At 41.5% G+C, this 6,000-nt stretch overlaps 1 protein-coding gene across 1 annotated transcript in view; it reads left to right on the top strand.

Annotated features, from left to right (window-relative positions):
• Positions 1 to 2,537: 2,537 nt before the first annotated feature.
• cdcp2 (CUB domain containing protein 2) overlaps positions 2,538 to 6,000 on the top strand; it is a 45,079-nt gene continuing 41,616 nt past the window's right edge. Inside the window, exon 1 of the transcript XR_015126045.1 lies at positions 2,538 to 2,660. The gene's annotated coding sequence lies outside the window, so the exon portion shown is untranslated. The remainder of the gene's footprint in view (positions 2,661 to 6,000) is intronic.

Raw genomic sequence — 6,000 nt, 5'->3', positions numbered from 1 at the left:
CTGTTGTATCAGAAAACTAAAGGAAAACTCCTAGAAACTTGGATAAGAGTAAACGGTGTCACTACTGAAAATATTTGACTAGGCACCGAGTTGTTTCAGCTACTAAACAATGGTGCTTATGGTTTATATCAGTGGCGGCTCCTGAAAAAAATCTCAGGGGGGGCAATTTTTATGATATCGACTAAAATGACCCATTTAATGAGTACATCAAACAACACAATTTTAATTTAAATTTAAAATGAACAACCATATTCTGGCCATTTGTATAGATTTGTAAAAATGAACATGAACAGATTTATTTTTTTTTTTTTTTTTGAATGAATGAAAAATAACTATTGAAAACAACAACTGTAAACTGTGTAAAAGGGTAGGTTAGAAGCGATCTAACCGAATTTGGGGGAGGCTGTGCCTCAACCGTTAACAATACCGCTGCCATCGTCTCTCTCTGACCTTATAGCTCACTTAGGATACTGACTGAGGTAAAATTCTAGAACAGCAAATCTTCGCGCGTTTTCTGCAGGGGCGCAATTTTAAGCGCCCCCAAACCATTTAATTCAGCGACGCTGATAGGTCAAATATTTATTATTTTCCCCTGGCAACCATTTAATGATAGGCTATTTCGCTGCATATCAAGGGCGCTTTGACGAGCGCCCCAGAAGAAGAAAAACACCGTTTGTTGGTTGAACTTTAATGAGTCAGCTGGTGAAAATGTTAAAATACGCCTGGCTGTATATGGGCACACACATAGTAAAACTATCATTGATGAATTTTTTAAAAATATATATTTAACTCGTCCACATTTGGGGGGGCGGAGCCCGAGCGCCCCCTATGGGCCAGCCGCCACTGGTTTATATCCAGTGTTGGGGAGTAACGGAATACATGTACCGCCGTTACGTATTTAAAATACAAAATATGAGTAACTGTATTCCGTTAAAGTTACCGTTTAAAAAGGTGGTATTCAGAATACAGTTACTTTGTTGAAATAAATGGATTACACTGCGGTACTTTCCTGTTACATATTGTCGCGGGTCAGGACTGTTTGGGTTTTGTTTGACAGCTACGTTCTGTTGTTCCAGGCGGCAGCGTTACGGTTGCCATGGTTACAGGGCGACGCTCTCTCTCTCTCTGCGACTGTGTGTTTCCTGGGTGAGAGAGCGCCTTTTCGTTGTTGTTGTTGTGCTAAGCTAACAGGCAGAATGCTACAAGCATAGCTCTAAAGAATGTAGCATCATGGGCAGTGTAGTCCGTGTTGCAGGGAGAATGGACTGCCATACACGTTAGTGATGGGATTTCCGGCTCTTTTTACAGATCCGGCTCTTTCGGTTCGGCTCACTAAAAAGAGCCGGCTCTTTCGGCTCCGAACCGGCTCTTCAGGTTGTTTTGTTGCTTTAATTAATTTATTATTAACAATAATATAAAATTATGCACAAAAGGAATTACTAACGTAAAAAAAGTGGTTTTATTTATATATGTTTATATATAAATATATGCGGTGGCCCCTAGAGACAAAACACGTACAAACTCCAAAACACATTTCTAGCATGAACTGAACTTCCAAAGCAGAGCTACTAGATCACTTAAATTACACAATTGAAAGCATGTGTGTATTGTTTGTGTATTTATACACAGGCACTCATATATATATTCAAATAATTTAAAAAAAAGTTCATTTACCTGTTACTACCACACACCAAATCCGGTCGTTGGTACTTGCTGGCTTGTGTAGCCACAAGATAACAAAGGCTCAACACTGCGCCCAGCATCCTGGAGCACTTCTGTTGTCTTTTGTACGTGTTTTGAGTTTTTATGTGCTTCTGAGTTTTTACGTGCTTCGGAGTTTGTACGTGTTTTTACGTGTTTTGGAGTTTTTACGTGTTTTGGAGTTTGTACATGCTTCAGAGTTCGTACGTGATTTGAAGTTTGTATGTGCTTTGTCTCTAGGGGCCACCGTAAATATACTTTTATTTATTCACTCCACATAAAATGTAATAAATAAATCACATAATACAAAAATCAACTATTCACATTTCAAGTTTTAACTATTTAAATTTTCAGCTTTTTTCTTTTACAAATTTAAAGTGAAAACAACACAAAACACTGCAAACCACAACACAATTAAATATAAATTATAATATGAAAACAAAAAGAACATGCATATTCTCTGTCATATGGGCCTGCATGAATAAACTTTCTGAATCCTTTATCATCTGCAACCGAAAATAGTTGTGGATGATTACTATACCTTTCTAATGTTGTTGTCCCTGCCTCTCTTTCTCTCTCTCTGGCTCTGTTCCTGTGCTACTGAGTGTAACTACCGCCCCTCCCCCCCTCTGCCCAGCGTAAAGCACAAGGCTCGCTTGCAGAGTGCAGCGGAAAAAAGTGCGAGAGAGAGGCTGAGAGAAAGAAAAAAAAAAAAAAAAACACGTGACGGCTCGCGATAAGGAGCCGGCTCGCGTCGTTCACGTCAAAGAACCGGCTCTAAGAGCCATTTCGTTCGCGAACGACCCATCACTAATACACGTTATGGGTCTGTGAGCGCGAGGAGGGAGAAAAAGGGGAGTGGAAAGGTACGAGTTGTCATCGAGGAAAAACGGGAGCTGGAAGCATGTAAATATAATAATAACCACTGCAGCCAAGAAGAGTGCCTGACAAGCCCAGTTGTAAGTAAGCTATTAAGACTCGACTGTACGCCGTGTTCGTGTTTTCCTCCGAAAACAATAAGTTCCGTTGGAGCAGTCTTTCAACGCCTCTCTCTGTCTTTCGCAAGAAAAATTGACCCACACAACAAAGTAAAGCTATTTTTCGGCTACGAGCCGACAGGGACCCCGCCGTATTAGTCAGAGGTCCCTTTACTACAGTTCGGAGTCGCGGACCTTCAGTAATAGTAATAAATCACACAGCAATAGTACATTCACGTTGTTGTAAAAAGCATGATAATATATTAAGTAATCCAAAGTATTCAGAATACGTTACTGTCATTGAGTAACGTAACGGAATACGTTACAATATACATTTTGGGGCATGTATTCTGTAATGGAATACATTTTAAAAGTAACCTTCCCAACACTGTTTATATCGCAAGGTGATGGATACCACCATCACTGCACACCTAAGGTTCTTGAGATAAAACAGCTATCTTGGAAAATGCGCCTTCAACCTCGCGCACTGTGCTGGCGTTTTTGTGGCACCCCACACTGAGGGTGATGAGAAAACACAGACAAGGCAGTGACTACTTTCTTAACACTATGAGACAAGTACATCAGTCGCATTTCCCCCCCCCGCATTCAGGTTTTTACAGAGAAACGCTTGAAAACTTTGAAAACTATCCAAGGGATTCCTGAGGTATTGCAGAGAAAGCTTCATTTTTCAGGAACGCCTGAATATTCATCATAATTCCCAATCCTCTCCGCCAGCTGTTATCAGTTTTTCAATTCGTTCATTTCAATTTTTCTGTCTAGGCTGCAATCCCATGATAGGCCTCAGACTGTGAAGTGCTACAAACACTTTAAAAAGTCATCAAGTGTTGTGATTTAGACAAATCAGAGGGCAAAGTATTGTTGGATGTTTCTTTTCAAATTTAAAAATACAGTATATGAGTCTTTGATGTGCTACCTACAGACCTGATACAGCTCTCATTTTATTCAGTAGCAGCTCCTCTCAGTTAATCCATGCAAGCATGTTTGACTGAAAGGCTGCTTTTGCTATAAACCTTGGATGGTACATTTATTAGATAGATAGCATATCATTTGCCCAGAGTATTGTACTGGAGCCATAGCACATAACACAAACATGTGTTCAAAACATAATTTTCTAGTAGAATTTGTTGATGTTGTGCTTTTGGCTGTAATTTTTTTCTGTTAAATCTTATCAATATGAAAACACATTCCACAAAACGCACAAAAGAAAATGCCATTTTAAATATATTCTTATTTTGTTTTTGCTAAATGAGTGCAAAACAACAATTGAAAAGTTTCACATTAGCTTAGACACAAAAATTCTAAAATACAAAAGTAAATATGATTCTGTGACCAGTGACCATCCAAAATGTTGCTTCATAAATTTCTCCTTAGTCTCTCAGTCCCAGTTTGTCGATTATAGCTTTCAGCTGCTCCCTTAGGTCATCACAGTAGACAGCTTCTAGCTTTGACTAACACAAGGGGGATTTTTGCCTCCTTCTAGGATAAAACCAGGGAAATTTCAGCTGTTAGGGGAACATGTAAACCACCACACTACGGAACAACTTATATTTTGTTTTAACTTGACCAGGCTGTCTTGAGCATGTCAACATAACTAAATGCACAGAGCTGCCGTCATGGGATTGGCTGATTATTTGGGTTAGTGAACAGTAATAACGTGGCAAGTGAGATTGAGCACTAGTAAATTTACTGAATTAGCCCTAGTACTGTTATAAAAACAAAAACATAATTAAAAACAAGCTAAACACTGATACACAATCCACTGTACACACACCCAGATGTTGACCAAACTAATCCAAGTTTGTGTGAATGATGCTACTTGGTAAAAATCAGCAAAAAAAGACTTTGTATTCTGAAAGGCTTGCATTAATTATTTGTTACAAAGGAGTCCTTGATGCCTTGAGACATCAACAGCCAACATTTTGTTCAATAAATGCCCTGATCATTCTTGTCTGAAATTGCCATTTCAGGACTGTGGACTTGAGTTTAATACACTCAACAAAAATATAAACGCAACACCTTTGTTACTGCTCCCATTCCCCATGGAATGGACGTAGAGACCTAAAATTCATTCCAGATACACAATATAACCATCCCTCCCAAACAGTGGTCACAAATCAGTCCAAATGTGTGGTAGTGGGCACATCTGCTATATTGAGATAATCCATCCCACCTCACAGGTGTGCCACATCAGGATGCTGATCTGACATCATGAGTAGTGCACAGGTGTACCTCAGACTGCCCACAACAAAAGGCCACCCTGGAATGTGCAGTTTTTTGTGCTATTGGGGGTCTGGGGACCCAGAACCGGTCAGTATCTGGTGTGACCACCATTTGCCTCATGCAGTGCAACACATCGTCGCATGGAGTCTATCAGATTGTCAATTGTGGCCTGTGGAATGTTGGTCCACTCCACTTCAATGGCTGTGCGAGGTTGTTGGATATTCGTGGGAACTGGTACACGCTGTCGTATACGCCGGTCAAGCACATCCCGAACATGCTCAATGGGTGACATGTCCGGTGAGTATGCTGGCCATGCAAGAACTGGGACATTCTCAGCTGTCATCTGCCCTGAACAATGTGAACCATGATTCATCCGTGAAGCGCACACCTCTCCAACGTGCCAGACGCCATCGAATGTGAGCATTTGCCCACACAAGTCTGTTACGGCGACGAGCTGGAGTCAGGTCAAGACCCCGATGAGGACGACGGGCATGCAGTTGAGCGTCCCTGAGACGGTTTCTGACAGTTTGTGCAGAAATTGTTTGGTTGTGCAAACTAATTGTTCCAGCAGCTGTCTGGGTGGCTGGTCTCAGACGATCTTGGAGGTGAACCTGCTGTATGTGGAGGTCCTGGGCTGGTGTGGTTACACGAGGTCTGCGGTTGTGAGGCCGGTTGGATGTGCTGCCATACTCTCTGAAACGCCTGTGGAGACGGCTTATGGTTGAGAAATGAACATTCAATGCACGGGCGACAGATCTGGTTGACATTCCTGCTGTCAGCATGCCAATTGCACGCTCCCTCATTGCTTGTGGCATCTGTGGCATTTTGCTGTGAGACAAAACTGCACATTCCAGGGTGGCCTTTTGTTGTGGGCAGTCTGAGGTACACCTGTGCACTACTCATGATGTCAGATCAGCATCCTGATGTGGCACACCTGTGAGGTGGGATGGATTATCTCAATATAGCAGATGTGCCCACTACCACACATTTGGACTGATTTGTGACCACTGTTTGGGAGGGATGGTTATATTGTGTATCTGGAATGAATTTTAGGTCTCTACGTCCATCCCATGGGGAATGG

Source organism: Aulonocara sp. 'chitande type north' Nkhata Bay, linkage group LG18 (genome assembly GCF_057382095.1).
Source record: "Aulonocara sp. 'chitande type north' Nkhata Bay isolate Kocher_YH1m ecotype deep benthic linkage group LG18, A_spYH_male_GT1.1, whole genome shotgun sequence".
NCBI classification, from domain to species: domain Eukaryota; kingdom Metazoa; phylum Chordata; class Actinopteri; order Cichliformes; family Cichlidae; genus Aulonocara; species Aulonocara sp. 'chitande type north' Nkhata Bay.
Note: the sequence above shows the minus strand (reverse complement) of the source record. Positions and strands in the feature narration are given on the sequence as shown.